Here is a 14164-nt window from a genome sequence, read left to right as displayed (position 1 = left end):
CCTAGCCATAGACATGAGTTGTCATTTGATTAACGGGATCACATCATTAGGAGAATGATGTGATTGACTTGACCCATTCCGTTAGCTTAGCACTCGATCGTTTAGTATGTTGCTATTGCTTTCTTCATGACTTATACATGTTCCTATGACTATGAGATTATGCAACTCCCGTTTACCGGAGGAACACTTTGTGTGCTACCAAACGTCACAACGTAACTGGGTGATTATAAAGGTGCTCTACAGGTGTCTCCGAAGGTACTTGTTGGGTTGGCGTATTTCGAGATTAGGATTTGTCACTCCGATTGTCGGAGAGGTATCTCTGGGCCCTCTCGGTAATGCACATCACTTAAGCCTTGCAAGCATTGCAACTAATGAGTTAGTTGTGGGATGATGTATTACGGAACGAGTAAAGAGACTTGCCGGTAATGAGATTGAACTAGGTATTGAGATACCGACGATCGAATCTCGGGCAAGTAACATACCGATGACAAAGGGAACAACGTATATTGTTATGCGGTCTGACCGATAAAGATCTTCGTAGAATATGTGGGAGCCAATATGAGCATCCAGGTTTCGCTATTGGTTATTGACCGGAGACGTGTCTCGGTCATGTCTACATAGTTCTCAAACCCGTAGGGTCCGCACGCTTAACGTTTCGATGACCGTTATATTATGAGTTTATATGTTTTGATGTACCGGAGGTTGTTCGGAGTCCCGGATGTGATCACGAACATGACGAGGAGTCTCAAAATGGTCGAGACATGAAGATTGATATATTGGATGACTATATTCGGACACCGGAATGGTTCCGGGGGTTATCAGATATATACCGGAGTACCGGGGGGTTGCCGGAACCCCCCCTCCCCCCCCGGAGGCTATTGGGCCTCATGGCCCAATTGGTGGAAGAGGAGAGGAGGCCAAGGGGCAGCCGCGCGCCCCTCCCCCCCCCCCAAGTCCAAATTGGACAAGGAGGGGGCGGCGCCCCCCTTTCCTTTCCCCCTCTCTCCTTCCCTCTCCTCTCCTAGTCCAACAAGGAAGGGAGGGAGTCCTACTCCCGGTGGGAGTAGGACTCCTCCTGGCACGCCTCCTCCCTGGCCGGCCGCACCTCCCCCCCCTTGCTCCTTTATATACTGGGGCAGGGGGGCACCCTAGAGACACAACAATTGATTGTTTGATCTTTTTGTCGTGTGCGGTGCCCCCCTCCACCATAGTCCACCTCGATAATACTGTAGCGGTGCTTAGGCGAAGCCCTGCGTCGGTAGAACATCATCGTCGTCACCATGCCGCCGTGCTGACGAAACTCTCCCTCAACACTCGGCTGGATCGGAGTTCGAGGGACGTCATCGGGCTGAACGTGTGCTGAACTCGGAGGTGCCTTACGTCCAGTACTTGATCGGTCGGATTGTGAAGACGTACGACTACATCAACCGCGTTGTGCTAACGCTTCCGCTTTCGGTCTACGAGGGTACGTGGACAACACTCTTCCCTCTCGTTGCTATGCATCACCATGATCTTGCGTGTGCGTACGATTTTTTTTGAAATTACTACGTTCCCCAACACTAAGAATATCTCTCCATCGTCGGAGGAACATAACCCACTCTCGAGCTATCTAGTCCCTTGTCAAACTTTCCGATGAACCTGCAAGTTGTCGTTATGATCGCCGTGTTACAGGTGACGTTTGAGCAACCCCAAGGCTCACCTTATGGTAAGAAGTGACTGCGTTACTTTCTTGGTCTAAGGAGCAAAATCACACGTTAACACTCCGTGTTATTATAATTGATTACAGACGATATTAACTCAATTCATAACAGACAAGTTTGGGTTGATTCAAAATGATCGTTCCTCCAACGTCATAATCTCAATGTTGTTTAGGACTATCATTACACTTACCGATATCCCAAGATCTAGAAAACACGATCACCAACAACACTTGAGCTTGTCCTGGAGGCAAGATGACTAGGAACCTTTTATTGAACCGTTTATCATTTCACACGTGCATATGATTTTTCCACTGAATCGCATATTTCAGGATCACAACAGTTATAGCATGAAATATAAACACTTAATTATGAATACGAAAATATAATAATACAATATTACTGCCTCTAGGGCGTATTTCCAACAAAGACCTCATTGTCCACCCAACACAATAGATGAACCAACAAGAAAATAAATACTTCCTTAATGAATTTTTCCAAACAGATTTAGCAGCGGACATCAATCGATGACTGCGAAAGGAGACCACCACTACCAATTCAGGGGTGGGGTCGCTGGACTGCATCACTACGACTTTTCTTTGCCCTAGATGCATGTGAGAAGCTGGAGGAATGAATAAGGCTGAGGGGGCTTGGTACCTTGGCGACGAGTTGCTGCTTCTAGACAACGTGCTAGGTGGTGGCTACAAGAACCTGTACATAGATCTCTCCTGTAAATGCTACCTTAGGCCACCACATCACAGGTGGAAATCCCCACCTCCGCCAGGGAGCGGGCCATCCCCGTCGACTGTGATCTGAGCCCCGACATAGGAGGTCATTGGGGTGAGATCTTTGGGAGGATGGCCACCACTACAATGTAGGGCTGACCATACGCCATAGTTTCGCTCTAGGCAGGAAGATGAGCCATGAATGAAGGCAGTGGAGCTCAGACTGTTGTCATTTCTCGTTCTGTCGGCTTGTGCAACAAATAGGGTTGGGGTGGAGGAGGTGCTCGACACGAGCATGGGGAAGGAAGAGGGGAAGGGAATGGACGGTCATGGAGGTTGCAGATGAGGGAGGTGGTGGTGCTACCATGAGGCACCGCGCCACCGAGGAAGTTGCGGATCCTCCACACGTACCTTCCTTCTGTGGGAGAGGATGAAGGCAAGGGCGTCCGGGGGAGGACAGAGGCGATCAGAGATTGGGAGAAGAGGGAGGCAAGGGTGGAGAGGAGAATATAGTTGTGACGCCCCCGATTCAATCGTACACTAATCATGCACGCAAACGTGTACGATTAAGATCAGGGACTCACGGGAAGATATCACAACACAACTCTAAAACATAAATAAGTCATACAAGCATCATAATACAAGCCAGGGGCCTCGAGGGCTCGAATACAAGTGCTCGATCATAGACGAGTCAGCGGAAGCAACAATATCTGAGTACAGACATAAGTTAAACAAGTTTGCCTTAAGAAGGCTAGCACAAACTGGGATACAGATCGAAAGAGGCGCAGGCCTCCTGCCTGGGATCCTCCTAACTACTCCTGGTTGTCGTCACCGGCCTGCACGTAGTAGTAGGCACCTCCGGTGTAGTAGGAGTCGTCATCGACGGTGGCGTCTGTCTCCTGGGCTCCAACATCTGGTTGCATCAACCAGGTAGAATGGAAAGGGGGAAAAGAGGGAGAAAAGCAACCGTGAGTACTCATCCAAAGTACTCGCAAGCAAGGAGCTACACTACATATGCATGGGTATATGTGTAAAGGGCCATATCGGTGGACTGAACTGTAGAATGCCAGAATAAGAGGGGGATAGCTAATCCTGTCGAAGACTACGCTTCTGGCCACCTCCATCTTGCAGCATGTAGAAGAGAGTAGATGGTAAGTTCACCAAGTAGCATCGCATAGCATAATCCTACCCGGCGATCCCCTCCTCGTCGCCCTGTTAGAGAGCGATCACCGGGTTATATCTGGCACTTGGAAGGGTGTGTTTTATTAAGTACCCAGTTCTAGTTGTCATAAGGTCAAGCTACAACCCCGGGTCGTCCTTTTACCGAGGGACACGGCTATTCGAATAGATAAACTTCCCTGCAGGGGTGCACCACATAACCCAACACGCTCGATCCCATTTGGCCGAACACACTTTTCTGGGTCATGCCCGGCCTCATAAGATCAACACGTCGCAGCCCCACCTAGGCACAACAGAGAGGTCAGCACGCCGGTCTAAATCCTATGGCGCAGGGGTCTGGGCCCATCGCCCATTGCAGACCTGCACGTTGCGAGGGCGGCCGGAAGCAGACCTAACCTAGCAGGCGTTCCAGTACAATCCGGCGCGCGCCGCTCAGTCGCTGACGTCAGGAAGGCTTCGGCTGATACCACGACGTCGAGTGCCCATAACTGTTCCCGCGTAGTTGGTTAGTGCGTATAGACCAAATGGCCAGACTCAGATCAAATACCAAGAACTCGTTAAGCGTGTTATTTTAAAGTAACCGCGAACGCCGACCAGGGCCAGGCCCACCTCTCTCCTAGGTGGTCTCAACCTACCCTGTCGCTCCGCCACAAAAGTAACAGTCGGGGGCCGTCGGGAACCCATGCCCACCTCTACCAGGATGGAGCCACCTGCCCCTTCAGCCCCCATCTCCAAACAGTATCATAAGTAATGTAACAGTATAAAGTATATATCATATGCCCGTGATCACCTCCCGAGTGATCACGGCCCAGTAGTATATCATGGCAGACGGACAAGAGTGTAGGGCCACTGATGGAACACTAGCATACTATACTAAGCAGTAGGATAGCAGGTAAGGGTAACAACTGTAGCAACAATGACAGGCTATGCATCAGAACAGGATTAACCGAAAGCAGTAACATGCTACACTACTCTAATGCAAGCAGTATAGAGAAGGAATAGGCGATATTTGGTCGTCAACAACGTAGTCGATCAGGGCACCAGCAGCGGTGTCAGTCTCGTAGTCTACCGGAGAGAAGAGGGGGGAAGAAATAGTAAATACGGAGCAAACAAAGCATCACAAAATATAACAAGGCAATACGCAGTGGCGGGGATGGTCTAACGCGGTAGTAAGTGATACTGGTGAAGGGGGGGACATCCGGGAAAGTATCCCCGATGTTTTGCGTTTTCGGCAGATGAAACGGAGGGGGAAAGTTGCGTGTTTGCTATGCTAGGGATGTGTGGCGGACGAACGGGCTACGTATCCGGATTCGTCTCGTCGTTCTGAGCAACTTTCATGTACAAAGTTTTTCCATCTGAGCTACGGTTTATTTTATATTAATTTTTAAAGTTTTAAATCATTTCCTAATTTATTATTATTAAATTAATTCGAAATTAGTATTATTGCCCCAGCATGACGTCAGCAGTCAACAGAGGTGTTGACTGGTCAAACTGACGTGTGGGTCCCGCATGTCATTGGCTGCAACTAACTAACCAGGTTAATTAGTTTAGTTAACAGATTAGTTAAGTAAACTAACGGTAGTTAACTAGGTTAATTAAACATAATTAATTAAGTTAATTAATTAATTATTGAATATTATTATTCATTTTTTTAATTAACTTTTTTAAACGTTCCAGGTGGTGGCGCCCATATGTCATAGGCCAGGGGCCTTAGCGGGCGGGCTAACGGGCGCAGGGGCGGGCGCCAGGCGCGGTTCGGGCACTGCCCGAGCGGGCGGTGCAGGCCGGTTACGGGCGCATGCACCAGGCGCCCGACGGGGCGAACCCGGGCGCACGGGTGACGGCCGGCGGGCCGCCGGGGTTGGTCGCGGGGCCGCGGTGGCGAGGGGACAAGGTCCAGCAGGGCAGCAGCAGAAGCAGTTGCAGCAGCTAGGAGCAGGGGCATGGTGGGGCGCAGTGACCGCGGGCGGGGCCGGACCCCAATGAGGGCGCGGTGGCCGCGGTGATAGAGAGAAAGGGGGGACGATGAAGTAGGGAAGGCGAAGGCCGGGGGCCTCACCAACGTTGCAGGGAAGAGGTGGCGAGGCCTGGGGTAGACCGGCGATGAGGAGATGAGGAGGTCCGGCGACGGCGAGGCCTAGGATGATGCGTCGAGGTAGCGGGGCGCCGGCTTGGGGTCGGGGAGGCGACGGGCGTCGGCGGGCGTCGGGGCGCCGGCGACGTGGGTGCGGGGCGGCGCGGGATCTGGCTCTTCTGCCTCGATCCGGACGGGGGGAAGGGGAGAGGGGCGTGGGGGAGATCGAGGGGAGTGGGGATCGGGTAGTTAGGGTTTGGGTCGGGGTTGGCCTTGTAGGCCAGAGAGAGGGGGTGGCTGGGCCGGCCGGTTGGCCAGTTGGGCCGGTTGGCCTGCTGGGCCGGTTGGCCCAACGGGGGGTGTCTTTTATTTTATTTCTTAGCTTTGTTTTTATTTACTTTTCTTTTATTTATTATTTTCTGTTCTATTTTGGTTACACCTATTACAGTTTTTTATAAAATACAAAACAAACTACTAAAGTATCGTTATAATATAGGCCACTAGCTCAAAATGTTTGGTGTAGTAATAATTACTTAATACATTTTTATTATTTAAACGGTATTTAAATATTTGTTTTTAGCCACAATTTCTTTACTTTAGTGCATCTAAATACTTTATAAAGGTGTGGTCTCTCCACCAACATGGTCTATGGATTATTTGACACATTAGAAACCATTTAGTTTTGACTTTTGAAAACTTTAATAGTTTTAACTTAAATTCAAATTTTTAATTTGAATCATTTCAAACTAACGCGAGATATCAATAGTAACCGAGGTGACATGGCATCGTTAACATGGGATTACTGTAGCCTAATTATACGGGCATCACAATTCTCCTCCACTACAAGAAATCTCGTCCCGAGATTTAAGAGGTGGGTAAGGGGGAGGTTCTGGCTACGAAATTCTAGCGAGTGTTCCCGGTCTTGGTTGCTCTTCTCGAAGAGGTCGATCCATAGCGTTGATGTCTCCTTTCCTATGCATCAATGCATCATGATGAAGTTGTCGTCCTTCCTTCGGGAACTTCACCGTACTTACGAAAGGATAAGAGGGGAAAAACTCTATAAGGATGGATCCTAACAAAATTGAGCATCGGACGGTTAACTCAGGGGAAGAAGCATAAGTATCTCTCGAATTGAAACTTAAGAAGATATCAAGAGCAAAGTAAGAAGGTACCATGAGAAGTTTCAAACGGATCGTTCGATGTCTGAAACAAAGTGCAATAGGGGTCCAGAGCAACGAGATTAAGTATTGCGTCTGTTACCAGAATAGATCACTAGGAAGGTGGCTCGTGAATTACATACGAGGCCAAGTGCGAGGAACAATCTTGGGAACAGGGGTTTTTATAGGAGAGTCTGGTTTTGATCTTGTGGAGTTGTGGGTTATGGGCCCACCATGTGGGTTAAAGTAGGAAGGGCGCTAACATCTTGCACGATGATGATTGCAAGGCATGTCAAAGGATAGCCTGCCAGTTATGTCGGCGTCAACATCGGTACCAAGGGCGAGGGACGAAGAGAACCATTTTCTTGCTCGTTGAACAAGGCGGACCAATAGGCAAAGTTCTCGTCCACCGGTGGCTACCAGAATGTCATCAACAATAGTAACAGGGTTACACCAGACAGGAGGGTACACCGAGGTGTTTACATAAGCAGCGAATCACTACTGCTTAGATCATATAACCCACGACAATGGTTAAACAAGACAATGGAAAGGAAAAATGTGCTCATCACATTAAACAGAAAAATGGAAAGGAAAATGTGTTTAAACACATATTTTAGGGGTATATCCTTCCCAAGGAAGCAAATGATATCCATGACAGGATAGAAGGTAGAAAACCATTTAGGTAAGGGGAGAGAAATTTCCTGACATTACCCATACAACGGTGTTTGGATAATTGATAAGGAAAATTTAGCATTGTGCTTTAAATGTTTTTATTGAAAATCAAAGTACCATAGACATGTTTCGAGATAGCATTGACATGGTCTTCAAGAAAAAGTCGGACTTTGGATGCACAAAGGATTCATCAGGAACAACTTATAGAATAAGTCTTACCATTTCCTCATGGAAGAATAGATAACCTTGCTAAAAGGAAACTATAACAATAGGTCCTCCGGCCAGGTGTGCTAGGCACGACATCACCTTACCGGGTCACATAAAGACCATTGTTATAACTCTTGGAAATATATTCCAACCATCATATCTGACCGAGATTCAAATCTGATTGGTGTCAGGGTGTCTCAGACTCAGGATGCCTGAGAAGAAAAGGCGTGACACAATTTGACGAGATGACATTGTAAGATTCTCGGGAAATGAACTATGAGAGCGAGTTCCGAACAAGGGTTCATCATTAAACCAAGGAGAGGATGAGGGGTGGCTGATGGACTCAGCGACAATTCCTCGAGATTTCCAAAAAGATGGATTTCCACAATCATGTGAACTAGGAGATAACATTCGTTCAGATCAAATGATATAATGATGTATGCCTGAGGAAAACATACGCAAGTAAACATTGGTTGAAAGGTACACCCGAAATATGGGCTGGGTGGCACGACCAACGTCGGAATGGCGATTGAGCAACCAACACTCTAAACTGGAATTATTGTCCAATAACTCTGAAGCAATAGGGTTGCTAGAGATATTAAATTCGCACAACAGAGTTCACTCAACATGGGGACCAAGAAAAGAATGGTGATGGCGAGAAGCATCACTGTATCACGAATTCTTAAAAGGTGGTGAAATTCTCACAACATTGATGACATAAGAGATGGTAATGTTCCAAGGTAAAGAAGAACAATTGCTGGATAGCAAGGAACTCAAGGTATAACACCAAACATGAACAAGTTTGTGTTGGTGGGAAGGCAATAAAGTGGTCGATGATAATACAATTCATCGAGGGCAAGGATGGTATTTCACATCATGAATTTGATTGATATCCTGGAAGAGCTCAGAATGTTGATGATGATCATGACACAATGGTCGGGAGACTTCACGAAGATGTAATCAATCGGTGATGACATCAAGTCAAAGAAATGATGAAGCGAATGGCTATTGGAACCATGGGTACGACACAAACTCGAAATCAAGTTTGTTGTTCAAGGAGAAATGATATGACGAGGAAAATCGACGTAAGATTAGCTCACCATTGAAATTTGTGCTCCGGGAAGGACCAGGTGGCACAGTTAAAATCAACACGATAATGATATAGCCAATCAGGCTAGGAATGACTTGAAGGATTATTAAACTCATAAGCAACGAAAATTAGTTAGGGTTATCGAACCGGAATGCGGAATTGGTTCACATATCGGTGTTCTCGGTTGACGACAACCCAGAACCCAGGAAAATTGGAATCGGTGAGAAATAACAGTTGATGAAGAACCCATAAGAAGTTATGCAGTTCCATGATATTTTTGAGATACCAGAGTGTAATACTCGATGGTAGATCAAAGTAAAGGTTGGACAGGTGCAAAGATGTGCAGAAGACAAGTACTTCAACTTGTCCGAGAAATGGTATTTAAAGGAGAACATGGCCGGAACCACGATTGCAAAGGGGTCAATTCTCAGATACCATATGATATTATATCAAGGAAACAATTGTTATTACAAGAAGCTTTTATGATAGGATCTACATCGTGTCCATGGGCATGAACACAAAGTTCAAGGTCGACTCCCACTTCTCTAATGCATAACCTTTCATTCACTTCTCGCCTTCAATGAAGTTGTGTTGAAATTTTATCTGACATAACAACAGTAGAGTATGACCCGTAGTAGTTTCCGGGTTCACACAGACTAGAGAAGGCATATGTCCAACCCATCGAGGCCTCTTAGGAACATATACCACAAACTTCAGGAGTAAATAACACAAGCTCAATAGCAGAACATGGTTGACAAAGCAGAGGATACAATTTACCAAAGGCATTATGTATCCGAGAAGAGACTCACAAACTTATTAAATATGAAGGACGTCGTCGGATAAAATCCAATAAAGGTTCTGGTGGTCCTCAGGGATCGGATGTGAGCATCGGTACTCAACTAGAAGAAGAAAGAAAGCAAGGCGATCGGAATATCAAAACAACTGACTAATTCAAAGCTCAAATGCAAAGGAATTATGAGTTCCAAATCAAGGGATCAGAAGCAAACACTCTGACCAAGGATGGATAAGTTGAGTAGGCTTAGGGATACAATCGACAACAATTGATTAGTCGAGAACCAGCTCCTGTTCAAAATGACATCTGAGCCGGAAGGGTGAATTCTAGGATTCGACTGAGGAATGCGAGCATTCGCAACATATTGAATCAATAGGATCAAAATGACGGTGTCAAAGGAGACTAATGAATATTGCCATCCATATGGGAAGCATCCATAATATAAGCAGACAAGTATTTGCAGACCAATAAGCTGCTAAGGATTTTTGGAGGATCGAATAGTATTTCGAAGACTTTTGTGAAACACCTGAACAACTGGGGATGATCGGATACTCGGTAAGTGCAAGGAATTATCCGTAGGGGTATTCATGGGGCAAAGAACTGCAAGGCAGTAGGCATAAATTATTCTCGGAACAATAAAGGGAATTTCGGGGTATCTTGTAATAACAAGTCCAACTGGGAATAAGAGTAAGAACGACATGTGTATGTATTTATCAATAGGGATATTTCGATGGTAGGGAATTGCAAAAGCAACGAGCACAAAGTCTCGAGAACATCGGAGAGTATCTTCGAAATCCTTCGGTGCACCAAGCAATCATCTGGAGTGAGGGGCTCTCCGGGAGGAAGTAGTTATGAGAACCTAGAGTCAGAGTTAGTAAAATCATTTCACCCGAATAGAAGAGATGTCAGAGTCCCAGAGTATAGGTCGAGGAATAAAAGATCCTAATACCACCCAATGGCGACGTGGGCCCTTAAGACACACAGCCATGTTAGTAAAAGTTTTTGCAATGTCTAGACTCGACTTCGGCCAAGGAGTGTGGAAGGGGGATTCCTACAGGCAGTTGGCTCTGATACCAACTTGTGACGCCCCCGATTCAATCGTACACTAATCATGCACGCAAACGTGTACGATCAAGATCAGGGACTCACGGGAAGATATCACAACACAACTCTAAAACATAAATAAGTCATACAAGCATCATAATACAAGCCAGGGGCCTCGAGGGCTCGAATACAAGTGCTCGATCATAGACGAGTCAGCGGAAGCAACAATATCTGAGTACAGACATAAGTTAAACAAGTTTGCCTTAAGAAGGCTAGCACAAACTGGGATACAGATCGAAAGAGGCGCAGGCCTCCTGCCTGGGATCCTCCTAACTACTCCTGGTCGTCGTCAGCGGCCTGCACGTAGTAGTAGGCACCTCCGGTGTAGTAGGAGTCGTCGTCGACGGTGGCGTCTGTCTCCTGGGCTCCAGCATCTGGTTGCGTCAACCAGGTAGAATGGAAAGGGGGAAAAGAGGGAGAAAAGCAACCATGAGTACTCATCCAAAGTACTCGCAAGCAAGGAGCTACACTACATATGCATGGGTATATGTGTAAAGGGCCATATCGGTGGACTGAACTGCAGAATGCCAGAATAAGAGGGGGATAGCTAATCCTGTCGAAGACTACGCTTCTGGCCACCTCCATCTTGCAGCATGTAGAAGAGAGTAGATGGTAAGTTCACCAAGTAGCATCGCATAGCATAATCCTACCCGGCGATCCCCTCCTCGTCGCCCTGTTAGAGAGCGATCACCGGGTTATATCTGGCACTTGGAAGGGTGTGTTTTATTAAGTATCCAGTTCTAGTTGTCATAAGGTCAAGGTACAACTCCGGGTCGTCCTTTTACCGAGGGACACGGCTATTCGAATAGATAAACTTCCCTGCAGGGGTGCACCACATAACCCAACACGCTCGATCCCATTTGGCCGGACACACTTTTCTGGGTCATGCCCGGCCTCGTAAGATCAACACGTCGCAGCCCCACCTAGGCACAACAGAGAGGTCAGCACGCCGGTCTAAATCCTATGGCGCAGAGGTCTGGGACCATTGCCCATTGCACACCTGCACGTTGCGAGGGCGGCCGGAAGAAGACCTAGCCTAGCAGGCGTTCCAGTCCAATCCGGCGCGCGCCGCTCAGTCGCTGACGTCACGAAGGCTTCGGCTGATACCACGACGTCGAGTGCCCATAACTGTTCCCGCGTAGTTGGTTAGTGCGTATAGACCAAATGGCCAGACTCAGATCAAATACTAAGAACTCGTTAAGCGTGTTATTTTAAAGTAACCGCGAACGCCGACCAAGGCCAGGCCCACCTCTCTCCTAGGTGGTCTCAACCTGCCCTGTCGCTCCGCCACAAAGTAACAGTCGGGGGCCGTCGGGAACCCAGGCCCACCTCTACCGGGATGGAGCCACCTGCCCCTTCAGCCCCCTTCTCCGAACAGTATCATAAGTAATGTAACAGTATAAAGTATATATCATATGCCCGTGATCACCTCCCGAGTGATCACGGCCCAGTAGTATAGTATGGCAGACGGACAAGAGTGTAGGGCCGCTGATGGAACACTAGCATACTATACTAAGCAGTAGGATAGCAGGTAAGGGTAACAATTGTAGCAACAATGACAGGCTATGCATCAGAATAGGATTAACCGAAAGCAGTAACATGCTACACTACTCTAATGCAAGCAGTATAGAGAAGGAATAGGCGATATTTGGTGATCAAGGGGGGCTTGCCTGGTTGCTCTGGCAAGGAGTCGTCAACAATGTAGTCGATCAGGGCACCAGCAGCGGCGTCAGTCTCGTAGTCTACCGGAGAGAAGAGGGGGGAAGAAATAGTAAATACGGAGCAAACAAAGCATCACAAAATATAACAAGGCAATACGCAGTGCCGGGGGTGGTCTAACGCGGTAGTAAGTGATACTGGTGAAGGGGGGGGACATCCGGGAAAGTATCCCCGGTGTTTTGCGTTTTTGGGCAGATGAAACGGAGGGGGAAAGTTGCGCGTTTGCCATGCTAGGGATGTGTGGCGGATGAACGGGGTGCGTACCCGGATTCGTCTCGTCGTTCTGAGCAACTTTCATGTACAAAGTTTTTCCATCTGAGCTACGGTTTATTTTGTATTAATTTTTAAAGTTTTAAATCATTTTCTAATTTATTATTATTAAATTAACTCAAAATTAGTATTATTGCCCCAGCATGACGTCAGCAGTCAACAGAGGTGTTGACTGGTCAAACTGACGCGTGGGTCCCGCATGTCATTGACTGCAACTAACTAACCAGGTTATTTAGTTTAGTTAACAGATTAGTTAAGTTAACTAACGGTAGTTAACTAGGTTAATTAAACATAATTAATTAATTAATTAATTAATTATTGAATATTATTATTTATTTTTTAATTAACTTTTTTTAAACGTTCCAGGTGGTGGCGCCCATATGTCATAGGCCAGGGGCCTTAGCGGGCGGGCTAACGGGCGCAGGGGCGGGCGCCAGGCGCGGTTCGGGCACTGCCCGAGCGGGCGCTGCAGGCCGGTTACGGGCGCATGCACCAGGCGCCCGACGGGGCGAACCCGGGCGCACGGGCGACGGCCGGCGGGCCGCCGGAGTTGGTCGCGGGGCCGCGGTGGCTCCGACGAGCGGTGGCGAGGGGACAAGGTCCAGCAGGGCAGCAGCAGAAGCAGTTGCAGCAGCTAGGAGCAGGGGGCACGGCGGGGCGCAGTGACCGCGGGCGGGGCCGGACCCCAACGAGGGCGCGGTGGCCGCGGTGATAGAGAGAAAGGGGGGACGACGAAGTAGGGAAGGCGAAGGCCGGGGGCCTCACCAACGTTGCAGGGAAGAGGCGGCGAGGCCTGGGGTAGACCGGCGACGAGGAGATGAGGAGGTCCGGTGGGGAGGTCCGGCGACGGCGAGGCCTAGGATGACGCGTTGAGGTAGCGGGGCACCGGCTTGGGGTCGGGGAGGCGACGGGCATCGGCGGGCGTCGGGGCGCCGGCGACGTGGGTGCGTGGCGGCGCGGGATCTGGCTCTTCTGCCTCGATCCGGACGGGGGGGAAGGGGAGAGGGGCGTGGGGGAGATCGAGGGGAGTGGGGATCGGGTAGTTAGGGTTTGGGTCGGGGTTGGCCTTGTAGGCCAGAGAGAGGGGGTGGCTGGGCCGGGCCGGTTGGCCCAGCGGGGGGTGTCTTTTATTTTTTTCTTATCTTTGTTTTTATTTACTTTTCTTTTATTTATTATTTTATGTTCTATTTTGGTTACACCTATTACATTTTTTTATAAAATACAAAACAAACTCCTAAAGTATCGTTATAATATAGGCCACTAGCTCAAAATGGTTGGTGTAGTAATAATTACTTAATACATTTTTATTATTTAAAAGGTATTTAAATATTTGTTTTTAGCCACAATTTTCTTTACTTTAGTGCATCTAAATACTTTATAAAGGTGTGGTCTCTCCACCAACATGGTCTATGGATTATTTGACACATTAGAAACCATTTAGTTTTGACTTTTGAAAACTTTAATAGTTTTAACTTAA

The sequence above is a fragment of the Triticum aestivum genome, chromosome 1D, assembly GCF_018294505.1.
Source record: "Triticum aestivum cultivar Chinese Spring chromosome 1D, IWGSC CS RefSeq v2.1, whole genome shotgun sequence".
In the NCBI taxonomy this organism is placed as follows: domain Eukaryota; kingdom Viridiplantae; phylum Streptophyta; class Magnoliopsida; order Poales; family Poaceae; genus Triticum; species Triticum aestivum.
The sequence above is the reverse complement of the archived record's forward strand: the minus strand, read 5'-3'. Positions refer to the sequence as shown.